Consider the following 20,473-nt stretch of genomic DNA (forward strand, 5'->3'; position numbering starts at 1 on the left):
GCTTCATCATTCGCCCTGTGGGAGTCCGCCTTGGGGACACAGAACTTAATGTTGATTTGTGCATGCCCCCCCCCCCCCCCTACAGGACCAAATGTTGCTAAGTATGGAGTTTCTCCATCAGCAGAAGGCTCACTTAGACCTTGAGCATGATATCATGACCTTGGGAAATGAGAAGGTCCCTATGGCGTTTGGACGCCCAGGAGGGGAACAGGATGCCCAGGTCTCAGTTACGAAATCTATCAGGGTCCCAGCTGCTTCAGTCGTCCTATGCCCTCGTCGTTTGGATAAGGAGTTTGAAGATTTTGTAGTTAGCCCTCAGATCACACAACTCTCGGACGTCTAACTCGTGCCGCACACTTATCACGCCGGAGGACAGCAGTGGCCTGCATTATGAAGGCCTCGGACGAGGACGTGTTCATTCCAGAGGACAATTTGACTGCGGGCGCTGACTCCGGACCCTGTCCGGATTGTTCCCAGTGTGGCCAAACCTCACACTGAGTCGGGTGCTGAGGTCACCGAACATTTGAAGGACCTCCTTGATCGTTCGTCTAAGGAACTGACCTCGGAGGAGAGACGGATGCTTGCAGACCTGTTCAACGAAATCCAGGACGTATTTGCTAAGGGGGAATTCGACTTTGGCAATTTCACGGCTCTGGAGCATGATATAGACACAGGTTATGCTCGCCCAGTTGAGGAGAGGATGAGAGGCACCCCGCTATTCTTCGTGGACATCTTAAGAAGATGTTGGATGCAGGTGTGATCCAGCTCTCAGTGTCAGAGTGGGCCTTCGCCCCTGTGATGATCAGGAAAAAGGATGGGCAAGTTTCGGTGGTGCCTAGACTACCGTAAATTTAACGACGTTACCCGGAAGGACGTATTCCTATACCCATTTTTAATGAGTGCTTAGACACTTTAGGCAATTCAGCCTTCCACCAAATTGTGATCAGCCCCAAGAACAGGAGACGCACAGGAGGGGGACGAAGTCTATCAGGGTCTCAGCTGCTTCAGAAGACTGCATTTGTTACGAAGTATGGGCTCTTCGAGTTTGTCCACATGGGGTTCGGATTGTGCAATGCGCCGGCGACCTTTCCCCGTGTCATGAGTCTGGTGTTAAGGGGACCCACATGGAGTATAGTTCTGGTCTTCCTGGATGACGCAGCAGTTCTCGGTAAGGACTTTCAATGTCATTTGGATAACTTGAGAGCGGTGTTCCGGAAATTCGGGAGTTTGACCTGGAATTCATGCTAAAGAAGTGTGAGCTTTTACAGACAAAGGTTGAATTCTTTGGGCGTCAAGTCAGCAGGAAAGGTATTGAGATGGGGAACACCTACATCGCCGCAGTGAGATAGTGGGCTCCCCAACCAATGTTAAGGAGGTAGAAAGTTTCCTTGGGTTTGCGAACTACTACCTAACCTTTAAAGCTGGGTATGCTAAGTTAGCTAGTGCGCTTTATTAGGTGACGGGAAAAAAGTACGTTGAATGTGGCCACGAGCAGCGGTCAGCATTCGATGCCTTGACGAAAGCGCTCACTAGCCTGCCCACACTGGCCATGCCTATTGCAGAGGGAATGTTTGTATCGGATACGGATGAATCAGGGGAGGCAATAGGGGCGTAGCTCAGCCAGATCCAGGATGGGGTTGAGAAACCTATAGCCTGCGGGAGCCTTGGCCTGATTAGAGGCCAGAGGAAGTACTGCACCATGCGGAGGAAGCTCCTGGCGGTTGTGAGGTTTACTCGCATGTACCGCCATTACCTCCTGGGAAGGAGATTCAGGGTTAGGATAGACCACCATAGTCTCATTTGGCTGCTGTTACCTGGTGATCAACAAACCATAAACACATATATAACTGAACTGCCATAATAGGACTTCTACTCTGTTAGAACAAACAATCTATTATAGTGACCCACAATCCATGAAAATACACATACATTTATATATGACAGTAATCCAAAAACCATGAACATTCACATATATATATGTACATGTATGCATATACACAAATTTCTAAACTCAAAGACATAAAAATGCCATGAACAAACTTCAGGAAAAATATTAGAACAAACAGTCTATGACAGTGACCCACAATCCATGAACAGCCACATACATGTATATATGACAGTGACCCCAAAACTATTAGCATTCACATATGTATGCATATACACAAATGTCTAAACTCAAAGACATAAAAATGCCATGAACAAACAAACTACAGGAAAAATGTTAGAACAATTTACAATCTATGACAGTGATCGACCCACAATCCATGAACAGACACATACATGAAAATATGACAGTGACCCAAAAACTATTAGCATTCACATATATATGGATGCATATACACAAATGTCTAAACTCAAAGACACAAAAAAAAAGCCACGAACAAACAAACAACAGGAAAAATGTTAGAACAAACAATCTATAACAGTGACCCACAATCCATGAACAGACACATACATGTACATATGACAGTGACCCAAAAATCATTAGCATTCACATATATATGTAAGCATATACACAAATGTCTAAACTCAAAGACACAAAAAAGCCATGAACAAACTATAGGAAAAATGTTAGAACAAACAATCTATGGCAGTGACCCACAATCCATGAACAGACACATACATGTATATATGACAGTGACCCAAACACCATTGATTAGCATTCACATATATATGTATGCATATGCACAAATGTCTAAACCGAAAGATACACAAACCATAAACAAACTACACACTGTAAAATGTTAGAACAATAAATAACAGTGACCCACACTCCACGAAGTTGAACAGACACATACATGTATATATGACAGTGATCCACAAACTATGAAGTTCAACAGACTATGGGTCAAGCACTATACGGATATAATGGAAGTATTTACCTCCTGCAGAATGTTGATACACAATTCAAGCTTTGATACCTTCACTAGTACTTTTCACTTTAAATAGCAAAGTATACAAAGGTTTAATTTTGATTAGGATGCATGGAGTTCAATAAATATAAATGTTTATGGCAACATGAACGAAAGCTCAGAAATGAAAAGGACATGCATGCAAAATACAATCTACATGTAGCAATTTAAAAATGATTTTCCGTCTAAGCATGCAGGCATCATGGAATTTCACAGAATTATGCAGATTTCGTGACAAACTTTAACCAACTTTGCATTACAATATCCATTACCAGCAACCTTTCTTGACAATTACACAGGGATTAACTTTTTTGAAACGGTCCTGTGACCTTTTGTTTGGGATTTTTATGAAAAAGTGTATGAAATTGGGAAAGTAATTCTAGTGCATCTCCAATAAAATTGACGAAATTAAACAAATTCAATGCATTCAATTGAGGAAACTCATGTATCTGGAAAAAGTGACCCACAAAACATGAATAGACATAAGCTACACACACACACACACACACACACACACACACACACACACACACACACACACATATATATATATCTCCCTGCTGCCTGAACTATGGACGCAGGAGTTCTGCATTTCACAATTTTGGTAGGAGGCTAACTGCTCATAATAATCATGCAAACAATATGCCTGCTAGATGTTTAGGGGTAAACAAGATTTTTGTAGATCACATAATTTTTTGTAGTTTTGGCCCCATCCCTCAGGCTCCATGGAAACAGGGATCATAAAATTCATAATTTTTGTTCCTCTTCATCAAAAGATGCTAAACACCAAAATTGGTAGAAATTAGGGCTGGGACGATTCAGGGTTAGCTCGATTCGGTTCGGTTTTGATTCAGAACAGCACGGTTCGGTTATTTTCGATTCGGTTCATGTTACGTCTAATTATCTACTGACAGCACAAAAATTAACAATTTTGATGAGTAGCATATTTGATTTGATTTTATTCAAGTTATATAACTTTATGTCGTCATTTGTAAACATCATATCTATTTATAATGACATTTTATAACTTTGATAGAAAAAAGAAAACATTGACAGTCTATTAAAATTTGTTACATTAATGTGCTGCATACGTTTTGGATTATTAAAAAAATCTATAGTGAATCTAAAATGTATATGATATTGTTTTCATTAATATGTAAAAATTCAACAATTCTATCATTTGAGAGTCTTTTAAAATCTTTCCTTTCTTGATTTACTTCTCTCATATTAACTGTCAAATCTGTGTCATTACCTACGGGGTTGATTTAATTCACTCCACCACGGACATAAATGCTAAATGACATGCAAAGATAAACTGCAATGATCTTACGGACCATATTCTGTTGGTATCTGAGTAGTGAAAATGCTAACTTTCAACACAGTAATGATTTAAATTTCTGTTGCATAAAAATCCACATGTTCTGCACATCACTTGGACGCCATATTTGTTGTTTTGGTGTATGTAAAATCTAAACCGAACCGAACCGAAATCCGAAATTTGTAATCGGTGCATCGAATCGAATGGTATGAATCGCGATGCACCGAAATTGCACCGCACAGCCCTAGTAGAAATTGGTTCAGCAATTTCAGAGAAAAAGCTGTCATTGTCAACTTGATCCAATAATATCTCAAGGATAAAGACTGATTAATAAGTGGTGACAAAATATAACTGGAACAACAACAAAATTAAGGTCAAGATCTAGTAAATGACTGTAGACTGTCTTCTTGATGCTTAGCATTATGGGGTTCACAGCTCAATATCTGTAGTGGAATGTCCCAATCAATTAACCAAGATAAACCCTTATATCTCCCTCTCTCTTACTACTTTTATTTCTGTAGCACTGCATCAATATAACATAACCAAGCAGCACTTATATTCCCCTCTGACAAAACATTAAATAATGAATGAAAATTTGGGACAAATATAAAGCTTATTTTAATAAATTAATTAGTAGAAGTTTTGTGAACAATTCCAGAAAATAATGATTCACATACTGCAGCATTTTCATTTTTGTTTTGGTTTTTTTCATTTCCTACTGATGGCCAATCATCAAGCTGTCTCTTAATTATATAAATTGTATTTTACACCGCACTTCTTTACTACTATAATACTTCAAGACTACATTTTTCAAATCTGTACAATATGAATTTGGACTGCAGTAAATTGAATGCAAATTTGAATCAATGTAAAAAAAAGTATATGCAGAAAAAAAAACCTCCAAAAGAAACTGTATACTTTACTAATGTACATTTAATAACTCCGCAAATTCCAGGGAAGTCCGGACCCCCACCCACTCTAGATCCGCGCATGTCTATGAAGGTGTCTCTTAAATTCTGTTATTGCTATCAAAATATCGTGCTATCCAAAGAAGTAGAGAAAAAGAGAATAATTATCAAACAGAAATTTACCATTTCGAATGCTTTGAAGAAGGAAACATTTAGCCTCAAATGTTAAAGCAGTAATCCCATGTATAACCGATAACATCAGTTTGACCATCCAATAGTGGGTGTACTGAGCTTCCATACACATTCAAGTGAACGAGAGGCCGGGGTGTATTACCTCAAAAACTAAAACTGTCATCAAAATGAAATAAATTAAAAAAAAAAAGTCTAACAAATGTGGGGGGGGGGGGGATTTTTTTGTTTTTTACGTTCAAGGGCGGGTCTTGCCCAAACCATTAGAAAATGGGAATATTTCGAATTTTGTTGATTCAAAACTTATTTACTTAATATGTCCATAAATAAAATATCTCTAATGGTGTTAGCCATTTCATGATAAAAAAAATAACATACGTATGAAAACTAAATTAAGCATTGCTTAATCATAGAAAATATGATTTTCTAGCCAAAACAAATGAGCTTTGAGAATTAATTTAAAATTAAAATAATGCTGAATGAAGTATAAATTATATCTGGATTTTACTATATCTTACATATACACAATGTAACTTGATTACAAATATGCAATTTTATTGTTTTCTGTTGTGATGATGTTTAAATTGAACTTTTATATGTTGTAATGCCTTCCCGGGCCCTTGCTTAGAAAATAAAATATCTTGAAGTTGTATTTTGTATACAGACCCGTAGGAAGAATTTCGGTATGGGGGCATGCACATCCAAACAATTGCAGTTGGGAGGGGCACAACCACACAAAAATTCCTTGACAAGCAAAAGAACATACATGTATAATGGGGTACAACCATACCATTGATATGTTTTCTATCGTATAGAGTATTAATTGGCAAAATTATTGGTGGAGGTCAAGGGGGGGGGGGTGGTGGTGGTGGCAAGGTTCCAACAAGCCTGACATGGTACAAAGTATTGTTCTATCTCCAAATACTGTTTTCTTCTAAAAATCCTTAAGTTCTTAGCCAACATGAATATTCAATGTCACCATTTTCACTTTAGACTTAAGACATGCAGGTATCTAGTTCTCTTAAGATTATGATAGATCTTAAGATTGTCATAAGATATGAAAGTTTTGTGAAACAGCTATGGTGCCATCTTATGATAAATTTTGGTCTGAAGACAAATCTTAGATACTATGTTTTGTGAAAGAGACCCCTGTGGTATATGATCAGATGATATCCCTCTTTTCTTTCATCAGAGGTAAACATGTATGCAAATTTAAAAAAAAGTAATATAACCGTTAAGTTTTCACAACTCGCGGACTAGTACCCAATGTATGTAACTTGTATTCCGAATCCATGCATGTTCTTTTAACTTTTGTTGAGGTTGTCATGCTCTTGTTTACGCTTCAGGCTGGGGCGTCCGCCTATTGTGCTTAAGATCAAACAAGTCCGACAGTCCCTCGTTCTCTCATCTAATTATCATAAATATGCGTTATATTCAATCGCTCTACTACTTCCTTCTATGACAAAGATTTTGGTTCAATGTCACTAATTTTATTATATATACAAATTGTACAAGGAAAAGAAATAAAACCCAATAAATATTGTTTCTTTCCAAAAATATACAATATATCAAATACTCAGTCAAGAAAGACATTGTCATGAATATTATGCAAAAAAATAAACACAAATACATCAATAACATACCCAATTGTATGGCAGTGCCACACCCAATTAAACCCGTCTCACCGGAACAAAGAGGTATTCTATTATGAATAATAAAGAAAAGTGTATAAACTCATTGTCGAAATTACTAAAGAAATATTCCACTGCTATAACGCATTAGAATTGTTATAACTATAAATGAATGTTAGCATATTTATGAAATTAATAAAATGCTAAATGTTACTATAGTAGAATTACATGTATTGATACTGATAATATTTATCCAAATTAAATATCAAAACATTTTATAATTTGCTTACCAATATTAAAAATGTGTTACCCCGAACTCTATTCGAACACCCAGTGAATTGTGTGAAGGGCGGCGTTAGAATGAAGAGCGTGCGCATATAGTGAGTTATAAATAAGCCGACAAACCGGTTTTAATATTCCAAGTAATCAAACATAATTTATAAATTTCTTAATTACCTGGACTATTGTTATAAACACAAAATACTAATATTAAATTGTATCTGAAACTAAAGTACATTATTTTGCATATGTTTTAATCTCAAAGAAAAAGATTCGCAAGGACAGAACTCTATAAATAACTCTCAATCAATTACGGCGCGCAGTTCGCGATAAAATTCCGCAATACGATTTATGCGTCACATTTCTCCCCCGCGCAGTTTTGTTGCTGTCCTCATCAACTACACACAAGTAAATCAAATGAAAAAATTCGAATTCAACTGAAAGATAATCTATGTACAATCATTGTGGTGAATTCAATTTTGTTTTGTTTACAAATACTCTGAAAATGTTTGGCTTAAATTAGCACCAAGACTTGCACCAAGTACAGCCATTGCATGTCCAAACTCTTGAAAATCACTAGAAAAAGAATATGCAACACTTGCTGATTGTTTATTTGATATTACAGATTTTGGCAGATTAAATGGGTTAGAGTGTTTCCCGGCGGTGACCGTTTAGAACGACGTAATTCGGGCATGTCATGAGAAACCTGCGGGGTACTTTGTTCAGTATACTTACCTGCATAATCCTCTTCAGTCGTTTCACCCATCTTATCCATACCATCCGGAAATTCATTTGCACTGTGAATAATTTCCCATGTTTTCTGATGCGATTCCGAATCTGATTCGGATTCTTCTGCAATATCTTTCTCATCATGAGCAACAATTTCCCCTGTATCAAATATATCCTTCCGGTGCAAAACCTTTGTTTGCCCACAATTGTCAGCTGGTCTTACCTTGTAAACATTTTCTTGTAACCTTTCTATGACAACATATGGAAGTGCCTTCCAGACATCTTGAATTTTATTTCGGCCTTGCACATGGTTTTTCAAAAGAACTTTTGCACCTACCTGTATTGCACATGGCGTAGAATTCTTGTCGTGTAACTCGCGTCGTCTTTCAGCACTTTTCTTTGTATTTTGTAATGCTTCAGTAAGTGCTTTGTTGAGTCGCTTCTTGTGTGAATCTAACCATTCGTTGACATTTGTGGCATTACTGTCATGATTGATGCCCAGTAAATGATCAATTGGTAGTCTTGGTTCTCTACCGAAAAGAAGATAAAAAAGAGACAACCCAGTAGTTGCATGTGGAGTTGCGTTATATACATATACAATTTCTGGTAAATATGTTGTCCATTTCTTCTTTCTTTCTGTATCCAGTGTCCTTAACCGATCATGCAATGTACGATTAAATCGTTCACATTGTGAGTTTCCTTCAGGATGATAAGGAGTACACCTGGACTTCTTGATATTGTACAACTTGCATAACTCTTTGATCACTTCGCCCTCAAAATTCTTACCTTGGTCACTGTGTAAATGATTGGGAATTCCAAATTTGTGGAACCAATTGTACACCAAATTTTTAGCAGCTGTTGAAGTCTTCTGATTTTTTGTTGGAATGGCTTGTGTAAATTTCGTGAAAACATCTGTCAAAACCAATACATTTTCGTAACCATCTGACGATTTTTCTAAAAGTGTGTAATCCATTGCTAGAATTTCTAATGGATGTTTAGCAATCAAATTCCCCATTGATGGTCTGATAGTAGGAATAGGTACTTTTGCGATCATGCATCTCTCACATTTTTCAATCCATCTAATAACATCACCTTGCATTCCTAGCCAATAGCATCTTCTTTTGATCAACGCCAATGTTCTCTCTCGACCTTGATGACCAGAACAATCATGTAAGGACTCCAAAACTTGTTGTTTCAAACAGTCAGGTAGAACAACCTGCAAATACTCTCCATCAAAATCTTTACTGGTCATGAACAAGACACCTTTTTTCACCTGCAAAAGATTATATTTCCTTAGAAGTTTCCTTACCTTTTTATTTTCCTTAGAAATTTGTCGAGATGTTGGTTTATGCCCAGAATCTAATCAATTGAATATTTTAGAGATATTTGGATCATCCCTCTGTAGTTTCTCCAAATCTGGGATACTGTACTCTGGAAAAGTTGGTGATAATACTGCTGACTCCTCAACTTCCTCGTCATTTGTGATGATCTGACAATCTGTGATGATGCCTTGCAGAGACGCTGACTTGGAAACATCTGATAGAATTTCTTCCGAGTTACTCTGACAGTGCATTCTGCTTAAACTGTCAGCATTTTGGTTCAATTTGCCTGATCTATACTTTATTGTGAAATTGAATTGAGCCAACTCTGAAGCCCATCTTAACTCAGTCGCACCCAATTTTGCTGTCTTAAGATAGCTCAGAGGATTATTGTCGGTATAAACGACAAAGTCATTCCCTAAAAGATAATCTCTGAATTTGTCCGTTATCGCCCATTTCAGTGCTAGTAGCTCAAGTTTCATTGAGCTATAATTTGACATGTTTTTCTCACCCGGTTTGAGACTTCTGGAAGCATAAGCAATCACTACGCGCTGATCTTGTTGCTGGCTCAAAACTGCTCCAAGTCCGTTTAAGCTGGCATCCGTTTCCAGAATGAATGGAGTCTCAAAGTTTGGAAACCCTAAAACTGGAGTACTTGTAAGACATGTTTTGAGTCTTGCAAAAGCAGTATCGCAGTCGCCATTCCATCTAACACTGAAAGGTACCTGTTTTGTAACTAGTTTCCTACCTTTGGTTTTCTTCTCTTGTTTTGTAAACACTGCATGTAGAGGCGCTGCTATCTGACTAAACTCCTTAATAAATTTTCTGTAGTACCCGGCTAGGCCAAGAAAAGACCGCAATTCCTTTTCTGATTTAGGGGTTTTCCAGTCATTAATAAAATCAATTTTCTCTGGATCGACTTTCACTCCCATTTCACTTACAACATGACCAAGATATCTAACCTCTTTGTCAAAAAAATTACACTTAAAAGGCTTGATTTTTAACCCATGATCCCTCAGTCTGTTGAAAATAAATTCTAAACGCTCTAAATGATCTGCAAAAGATTTTGAAAATACGAGAATGTCATCCAAATAAATAAGTATTTCAAAATTCTTATCACCTAAACAAACTTCCATCTTTGGAAAGTACTCGGACTATTGCAAAGACCAAATGGCATGCGCACAAATTCATATAAACCAAGAGGTCCAACTCGAAATGCTGTTTTATGACAATCCCTCCCGTCCATCTTAACTTGATAGAAACCTTGTGCCAAATCCAAAGTTGAAAAGTATCTCGCGCCATGAAGAACATCTAAAGCCTCTTCAATTCTCGGTATTGGAAATGCATCTTTGATTGTTTTAAGATTAAGCTGTCTATAATCTACGCAAAGGTGCAGAGTTATCTCGCTTCCGCACCAATACCACCGCAGCACCGTAAGGACTTGTGCTACGTCGAATTATACCTTGCTGCAATAGTTTCTGAATATGAGACTTCACTTCTTCCATCTGATTTGGAGGAATTCTTCTATGGGGTAGTTTTACTGGAGCATTGTCAGTCGTCAATATTCTGTGATGTACAGTATCTGAAAATCCTAGATCATCAGTATTCTTACAGAAAATATCTTGATGTTGACTAATAACTGATACCAACATGTCTCTTTCATTGTCAGACAAGCATGTGCCAATGTTAACGTCTACACCATGGATGTTTACAGAATTCTTTGTGGAAATTACTCTATCTCTTTTATCGGCCTTTTGTTTGCATTCTAGCTGTAATTTTTCTATGCATACTTGTATTTCCTGACTACTCACCTGTATTTCCACTTCACAATCTTGGTGAGGGGAATACTCAACCTCTGCTCGATGTGATATACCTACCCCTGTTTTTGGATTAAGCCATGCATCCTCATCACCAATGTTAACTACTCTGAACGGAATAATACCGTTTTCGACATTTGCATATGTGTCAATTACAATAATATTTCTGGGGAGAGAACCGTGATCTCCATATACTGCTTGTACAAGAGCACTATAGTTCTTGGGCCTTTGGCGTGTTGTACCCATAACAACTTTCATGGTTCTAGATGGGATTTTGACCGGATTTTGACCTGCAACCTTGACAAAACGTAACTTTTCAGAGTCATCAACTGGAGATGCACTCATTTCAAACACAGACAGAGTATTAAGTAAATGATAATTTTTGCCTGGAATCGAAATAAGGTTCTGATCTACTTGTTCCTTAAGAATATGGAAGAAATTACTTCCCAATACGCCAGGAACACGCATTTTTCTATCTTTACCAAAATTATCAACAGGATCCTTTACAACTAATATTCCAACATTTGGAATGGAATAATGAGCAGTGTCTATCTCTACCTCAATGTAACCAATGTATGGAATTGGTAGATGATTGGCGCCAGACACTCTCATCCATTTGGTTACATCTATTAATTTTGGCTCCGATTTCAACAAATATCGGAAGGAAGACTCGGTGATTGTAGAAACTTGTGAACCAGTGTCAATTAGACACGATATTGGCTTACCTTCTATGTTGACTGTTACCACCGGACATGTCCCAATAGCTTTCTCAATGATATGCTGGTCAATTGAGTCATTAAGCCCATCGTCCGCTGGTTGACTCTCTACAACGGACGCTTCTCGTTTAAAGGATTGGTATTTGAACTCTTTGACTTACCTTTCTCCATAAAAGTTTTATCATCTTGTAACTGAGTACTACATTCGGGTGCTTTGTGCCCCTTTCCACCGCAACGGTAACATGTTAAGTAGCAGTCCACGTAAGAATCATGCAGAAGGTGGCATACTGATAATTTTGAATTTTCATGAAACTTTCCATAACTCTTCATAATAATGATATATGAAGACATGCAGAGTAAAAAAATTGTGCACCAATGGTTGCTATGGAAATTAAAGCATTTGTGTTTCCATAGCAACCACTGTATTGGGTTTTGTAAAGTGCAGAAATACATAATTCTTAAAATTTGTATAAAAATGAAAATAATAATTTTTCAAACATAATGATAAATTATTTAGGCGAGGTAAAGGTTACTTCAACATAAAAATGTACAATACTAATGAAATACTATTATATGGTATCTGTAGAGGACTTTGGAATAGGCATTGTTTTAATATTTATCAATTTTCTGTAAATTCGACAATTTTAAGGTATTTTAAATACATATTACTTTAGTTATCCGAAAAGTGCCAAATTTTGATACATATTTTCTAAACAATCAATACTAAGCGTACTCAAAATAAAAATCAAAAGAGTCGGAAATGCACATAGTAACGGTTGCTAGGCAACTCTTTCAGGCCCATTTCCAACACAATAAAACAAGAATATCTGCAATATATGCACTAAAATGATTCCATTAACTGAAAATAAATACAAATCATCTGGGTTCACTTTAATTTATTGACATTTCAGACCAATTGGAGAAATCAGACTTCAACCATATCACCATAGCAACTGATTTTTCTTAGCAACGCACATAAAATTTAAAGTTGTATGATTAAATTGCACTGGAATGAGAACCTAATGCAAATATACCAATATATGATTTTCTACTGATATGTTGAATCCAATGAAGACATCAGGTTTAACTATATCACCATAGCAGCCAATTTTCCCTAGCAACAAGCAAACATTTCAAACTGTACAATTCCAATTGCCTTCAAATGAGAATATAATACAATTATATCAACATGTAATTATTTACTGACATGTCGGACCCATGGAAGACAATATGTTTACACATATCACCATAGCAACCACTTTCCCTAACAACACTTAAAATATTTATTTGTACAATGCCATTGCACTGAAACGAGTATGTAATTGAAAAATATCACCATATGAATCATGATTCTCTACTGACATGACATACCCATTGAAGACAATGAGTTTAATTATATCACCATATAATTCTCTCTCTCTCTCTCTCTCTCTCTCTCTCTCTCTCTCTCTCTCTCTCTCTACTGTATCTTTATAATTATTCTACATTCATGCTTGAGTGAGTCTCTCTTTATGTACAATTTTGCTGCAAGTAAATTTTCCTGGTACTCCTCAAGCTATGAAATCTTGTCATTATCCAAGGTGAAGATAACGAACAGTGATCAATCTCATAACAATCTCATTATCTGGTTAATAAGTCTTTTTAAGCTTGTGATGCAGGACAAGTAATTAAAATCCTAAATAACATGGCCCTTGAAAGATGATGAAATAAGTTTCTTCACAACAGGACTGGTAAATTCATATATGTACAATGGTTGAATGGCAGGCAGTCCCAATTTCTTGTCGAAAGGTTATAAGTTGTCTGCTGTGAAGGTACATTTCTTTTGTACTCAATGATGTTACCTGAAAATAGTTTTGTTGGTTCAGAGACATTGTTTTTAAAAACAAGAGGCCCAAGGGCCACATCGTTCACCTGAGTCACCTTGGCCCATATCTGAAGACTTTCCATATATATTTGCATGTAAAACTTTAGTCCCTATTATGGCCCAAACTACCCTTTGCAAACTTGAATCTACACTATGTCAGAAAGCTTTCATGTAAATGTCAACTTCTTTGGCCCAATGGTTCTTGAGAAGAAGATTTGTAAAGATTTTTCCTATATTTGTATGTAAAACCTTGACCCCCCCACTTGTGGCCCCATCCCACCCCCCGGGGGCCATGATTTGAACAAACTTGAATCTGCACTATGTTAGAAAGTTTTCATATAAAAATAAGCTTTTCTGGCTTAGTGGTTCTTGAGATGAAGAATTTTAAAGATTTTCCCTATATATTTGTATGTAAAACTTTGATCCCCTATTGTGGCCCCATCCTACCCCAGGGGCTCATGATTTGAACAAACTTGAATCTGCATTATGTCAGGAAGCTTTCATGTAAATCTCAGCTTTTCTGGCTTAGTGGTTCTTGAGATGAAGAATTTTAAAGTTTTTCCCTTTATATTTGTATGTAAAACTTTGATCCCCCCTTGTGGCCCCATCCTACCACCGGGGGCCATGATTTGTACAAACTTGAATCTGAAATATGTCAGGAAGCTTTCAGGTAAATTTCAGCTCTTCTGGCCCAGTGGTTCTTGAGAAGAAGATTTTTAAATGACCCCAACCTATTTTTACATTTTTGTGATTATCTCCCCTTTGAAAGGGACATGGCCCTTCATTTGAACAAACTTGAAAGCCATTCACCCAAGGATGCTTTTGGCAACGTTTGGTTGAAATTGGCCCAGTGGTTCTGGAGAAGAAGTCGAAAATGTGAAAAGTTTAACAGACAAACAGACAGACGATGGACAAAATGTGATCAGAAAAGCTCACTTGAGCTTTCAGCTCAGGTGAGCTAAACATTGCACAATGTTAAAAATGCCTATTCATTGAAACAGATATTTTCCATAAATGTATGTCAGTTGCTATTAAAAGTTCATTTTATATTGGGTAATCATGGGATGTATTTTTTCAGAGTGCAGTGCGAGTTATTTCCATGAATGTTAATCATATCCATTGGATGAAGACATAATTTGGCATTGTTGATAATTTATTGTGTACCTGATAAAAAAGCAGGATTTAAAGAAGTCTAGTGCATGCTCCAATTTTTCTTTATCCATCTTCCAACAAATACACTTCCCCTTTTCCTGAAGTACAACACCTATTTTGAAGAAGAAGAAAATATATAACATATTTCGAAATTAATTACAACTCATCATTTGTTGTCAAACAAAGGGGTCTAAAGACACTGAACAATATTTCTAATATCATTATTGATTTGACCTTTGTCTTGATTTTGTGGCCTCAAATACCATCAAGAGGCTCATGGGTTGCATTGCTCACCCGAGTCATCTTGACCCTGCTGTAGTGATTTTTAAAAGATTTGTTTCCAATCTTTATTCCCATGAACATTTTTAACCCTATATTGCGACCCAAATCTAGCCCAAAAAGTTGCGATATAGCCTACTTGAATTCACATATGGGGATGCCTCAAAACCAATATGACTAACATGATCTTGCTGTTATTGAGAAAACATCTTTTTTAAAGATCTTCTTTCAAGCATATATGTCCTATAAATGTAAATTATGATTCATTGAGTAACCATAAACCAAGGATTCATTTTACTGAGGGAAAAAACTTCAAATGAACTTAGGAATGTTGGTATTATGATAGGATTTAGTGTGGCTCTGTGACACTTACACTGTCTTAAACATTTGTTTCAATCAATTTTCTGAATAGTCTAATATAAATCTCCAATTGTGTTTCACACTTACCCCTAGGGCCCAGAATTGAACACACAGAAATTTGAAAACCTGTTCATGCATGCATATTGATATGGCTGTCTAATCATGGTCATCTGTTATTGAGATGAATATTTTTAAAGATGTTCCATACATATACCCAAATAAAACTTAGATCAATTATTGTGCCATACCCTACTTTCTAGGACCACAATTTGAACAAACTTAAATTGTGCAATATCTGTGAGTTTAACCTGACTACTAGTAATACCTGTCTTTTATGAAGATTTATTTAAAAAATTTCCAGTATACTTAGATCCCCTATGGTGATTGAATCTACACTATGTTAAGGAAGGTCTTTAGGTAAACATTTTAAATTTCATCTATGTGATATGAAATCAGATATGAGATCAGAGACATAGATAACATGTTACTTAGTCATGTAAATATTCCATATTTCTTGATTATCTCCCCTTTGAAGGGAGCATGACCCTTCATTTAATTTGAACAAGCTTGAATCCCCTTTTCTCAAGGATGATTTTTGCTAGATTGACTGACAATGGCTCAGTGGTTGTAGAAAAGATTAAATTTTGAAAAGTCTACAAACAGATGGACAGACAGACAAAAGCTCACTAAAATGTTCAACTCAGGTGAGGTAAATAGGATAATATACTCTGTGGTTTATCAGTATACCAAGTTTGTTGTCAACCAAGCAATTGGTGTGACTGACGGGTGCAAACTTAATTAATATTCCAACTCACATAAACAGGACAATATAACAACCTGAACAATACATATATTACATGTAAATATATACATGTGTATATTTACAATGACAACGGTTTTTCATTTTCATACATGCAAAGCAGATATCATGATGTATACCTTTAATATTGCTACATGACTTTGCATGTATTCAAGTCTGACCCATTCAAGTTCTAATTCTAGGAATCACGTCCATATTCTGTTGTTTGTTGTATGACAAGCAAGTCATGGAATCTTCTTGGAATTTCAGTGAATAGATTCCTTGTATACTGAAATTTAAGTAAATATATTTCATTCAATGAAGCTGAACTACCAACTATCAATTTGTGGTGATGGCAATGATCTCGATACCTGCAGAGGTGTCAATAATTCAATTTTCAATCAAGTTCACAAGTTACCAAATTCTGTAGACAACAAGTATAACGGACATTATGATCACAGAAAAATGGTGATCAGGTAAGCTATACAGACTTTTGGTTAAAAGACCCGTGCTAAATCATTACATCCGATACATTTTTGCTGATAAGAAATATTCATTTGATTAAAAATTATGTTTGAAATTGTTCATCTTAATATGCAAAATTAACTAAAATAGATTCTTAAGGTCTTCATATTTGATGTGATAAAAATTAGCTAATGAAGAGCACTTTTAATATGTATTTTCAACTATGTGGGTTGTGATTGGATTTTAAAAAATGCACCTATACTGGTTATAAGAAAATTAAAATGATTTTGATATAGAATCAGGTGTCACAAATAGTGTTTCCTATTTTAATTATTATTCCATGGCTAAGAAAATCAAAAATCATTAATTTTGAATTTCCACTGTGATGACATCATGATTAACAACTATGTGGAATCAACATTTGTACTTTTCTCAAAAATCAGATAGAAAAAGACTCATGAAAATTCATGGGACTTGTGAATTTTCATGGGATTGAGGCTGCTCATAAACCATGAGTCTGGGGCTTATCTTTAAAAAGCCCTAGTAACAACCCTGATGTGTTATGAAATTTGAACCTGCGGTACATGTGTTAGATTAGAGTTGTGAGGATCAAGATACCCCAACATATCACGATATGGCATATGCCATTGACTTGTCTAAACAATGTGTAAATGTTGACCCACCAGGTTCAGTAATCATGGGGTGGGGGTTAGGTTGTTGAATCATTCATTGAAATAACATGAAAAAAGAGCAATGATTCATTAGTTTCATTTTAGCTGATGTGTTTTGATTTTAGCCTGTGGAAGAAAAAGTTACTTTCAACCACTGGTTGGCAGAGGGAAAACAGAAGTGTTTCTAAAATGGCCTACATTTTAAAGTATAATATTTTTACATAGTTTTCACCCCCCCCCCCACTGATACTATTTATTCATTAGTCGACAGCTTATTTATGGTACAAAGCAAAATAATTATTAAAATAAAGTATGGTGAAATTACCTTAAGTAACCAATACATATTTATGATTTATTCACACAAACTTACCTGCACCGCCACCCATACTGGCCATAGCATTTTTCCACAAGCATGTTGCTCATCCCGAATGTTAATGATATGTGCCCATATCCGGTTCGTATATCCAATACAACTGACCGAGTGATCTGGGAAAACACATGTAGTATTCCTCATCCACTCTAAAGAACTCTGATGATATGAAACAACCGAAAAATTCCAACGTGTGATTGTGAAAATAGACACAGGCGCAGGCGGGCCTTGTGTCATGGATTTCCCGCAATGTGATTTGTTTAAGGAGATAAATATCTAGCTACCGATTTCTTATAGTCATTCACATAAATTGTCTTTGAAACTTCTTCACATGGAGTATTTGTCCATAAAGAAATGTTACAAAACGGCATCGTCTGTCTTCAAACCGCCAACTCGTATGACATGTTGTCATGTTTCCCCAAACAATCGTATCTTTAACACTAAAGAGTTAGCAAAGGGAGATAATAAAATCGTCAATCTGCTAGATCGTACGTAGTTTTTAAAAATCTGTAACTAATTTGTAAACATGTTTCCAAATGATGTTTGTTATTTCTTTTACTGTCCATACTATTGACTTTATGTATCTATTAATCTTTAATGACAGAGTGTCCGATAATTAATTTTTATGACCATTTTCATTAGTGCTCTTTATAAAGAAAACAACGGGAAAATATTTTTGAAACCGAATATCCTTTCAGTCGATTAAAAATCTTAAGAAGGATTCAAGGTGAAATTTTTTATTGGATCAAGTTCAAAACATGATTTTCTTCAAAATTAGCCATTTTTCAAGAGATTTTAAATTTATAGCTGTGCCACTTTTTTTCATTCTGCATGATTCTTACGTGGACTGCTACTTAAATGAAATTGCTTAATTTTAGGAAGCTGTTTTACTTTGACAGTTTTTGCATCAGAATCGGATTTACTTTTCACGACCTGATCAGACAATTTTTGCAATTGTTTTTGATTTTCCTCAATTTGTTTCTGTTGTACTTTAAGAATGTTCATAAGATCAAGTAATTGACTATCATCTGGTGATGTTAGAACTCTAGATTTGATACTATCTTGTGTGCATATTTCATTCGCAGAGTATTTGCTCAGTGGTTCAGCTCTATAATCTTCAGACCACTGTCTAAACTCACCAAATAACATAGACTTCCCTTCAAAAGAAAACCGTCTGATCTCTCTCCGGAGAGACGAATCGCGAATGCCCTCAATAAAACTTTCTTTCAACAAATCATCGAAATCGGTGACTACATTTTCGTCTTTTATGATAATCTTTTCAACTAATTTCATAAGTGCCAAAGAATAATTTTGCAAAGATTCGCCATATCTTTGATCGCGTTGATGAAAATGTTGCTGCAAAGCGCCAAGAGTTTCTGTGCTTACAAATACATCTCTGATTATTTTCAAAATTTTCCCTGACGTATCCCTTTCTACAGTGGGGCGTAATCTTATTTTATCTTTAGCCTGTCCACCCAAATTATCCATTAAAAAATCTATTCTAGCATTTTCATCATGAATAATTCGAAGATGTTGTTCTGCATCTTGTAACCACTCTGATACATCTGGGTCACTCTCTTTCATTGGTCTTCAATTCAATTTTGCAATCTTTTTCTCTCTCGCAACATAAACAGTTTTATTTCCTTTCATTCCACTCTCAACACTCGTTCCCTTTTTTCGTTTATATTTCTTTCTGTTAACAATTGTTCTTGAAGTCTGAACAGTTCGTGCTCTAAATGTTCTGATTTTTGTCTTTCATTGTGAAGCTGCTCCTTAATTTCTTTCTTTGTAGCCATAATTCACACTCTACTAAGTTCACATTAATGATAAAGTATTTGTATCTGCTACACAGAGTCTATATACCTGTACATTAATGGCGAATTACAAAAATGTTAGTTTGTATCACCTCTTTTTGGCGTTGCTTTTTTTTCACGAGTTGTATCAAGTTTCTGAAGTCTCTTTCTATCTGCCGTCCTCTTCAGTTTTCTAACTGCAGAGCTTCCATATGGAAGTTTCCTCTATGTTTGAAATTTGGTAGACACACCTAAATATCATAGCTCACTGCCAATAACAACTTTTACCGAGAATACCATGATTAAGCATAGCCCATCTGATTTCGAAATGTCCACGACGCCACTTCATGACAAAGATTTTGGTTCAATGTCACTAATTTTATTATATATACAAATTGGTAATGAGCCCAATTGTATGGCAGTGCCACACCCAATTAAACCCGTCTCACCGGAACAAAGAGGTATTCAATATTAAAAATGTGTTACCCCGAACTCTATTCGAACACCCAGTGAACTGTGTGAAGGGCGACGTCAGAATGAAGAGCGTGCACATATAGTGAGTTATAAATAAGCCGACAAACCGGTTTTAATATTCCAAGTAATCAAACATAATTTATAAATTTCTTAATTACCTGGACTATTGTTATAAACACAAAATACTAATATTAAATTGTATCTGAAACTTAAATACATTATTTTGCAATCTCAAAGAAAATGATTCGCATGGACAGAACTCTATAAATAACTCTCAATCAATTACGGCACGCAGTTCGCGATAAAATTCCGCAATACGATTTATGCGTCACACTTCTAAATAAGAACAAAATACTTACAGCTCTTAGCCTCTTTTCCTTCTGCTCAACTCCGCCATTGTCCTCCCAAAATGCATTGCGTGTATCACT

At 36.0% G+C, this 20,473-nt stretch overlaps 1 long non-coding RNA gene across 2 annotated transcripts; it reads right to left on the minus strand.

Moving 5' to 3' along the window:
* Positions 1–12,347: 12,347 nt before the first annotated feature.
* Positions 12,348–18,050, minus strand: LOC125664008 (uncharacterized). Of its 2 annotated transcripts, XR_008796975.1 has the most exons (4): positions 17,779–18,050; positions 16,413–16,561; positions 14,847–14,946; positions 12,348–13,659 (listed from the first exon to the last, which is right to left on the minus strand). It is a non-coding gene; the product is annotated as an uncharacterized LOC125664008 (long non-coding RNA). The 2 variants fall into 2 exon arrangements; XR_008796976.1 differs by lacking the exon at positions 17,779–18,050 and having other exon boundaries at positions 16,413–17,178.
* Between the last annotated feature and the right edge of the window lie 2,423 nt (positions 18,051–20,473).

Source organism: Ostrea edulis, chromosome 7, assembly GCF_947568905.1.
Source record: "Ostrea edulis chromosome 7, xbOstEdul1.1, whole genome shotgun sequence".
NCBI lineage: Eukaryota > Metazoa > Mollusca > Bivalvia > Ostreida > Ostreidae > Ostrea > Ostrea edulis.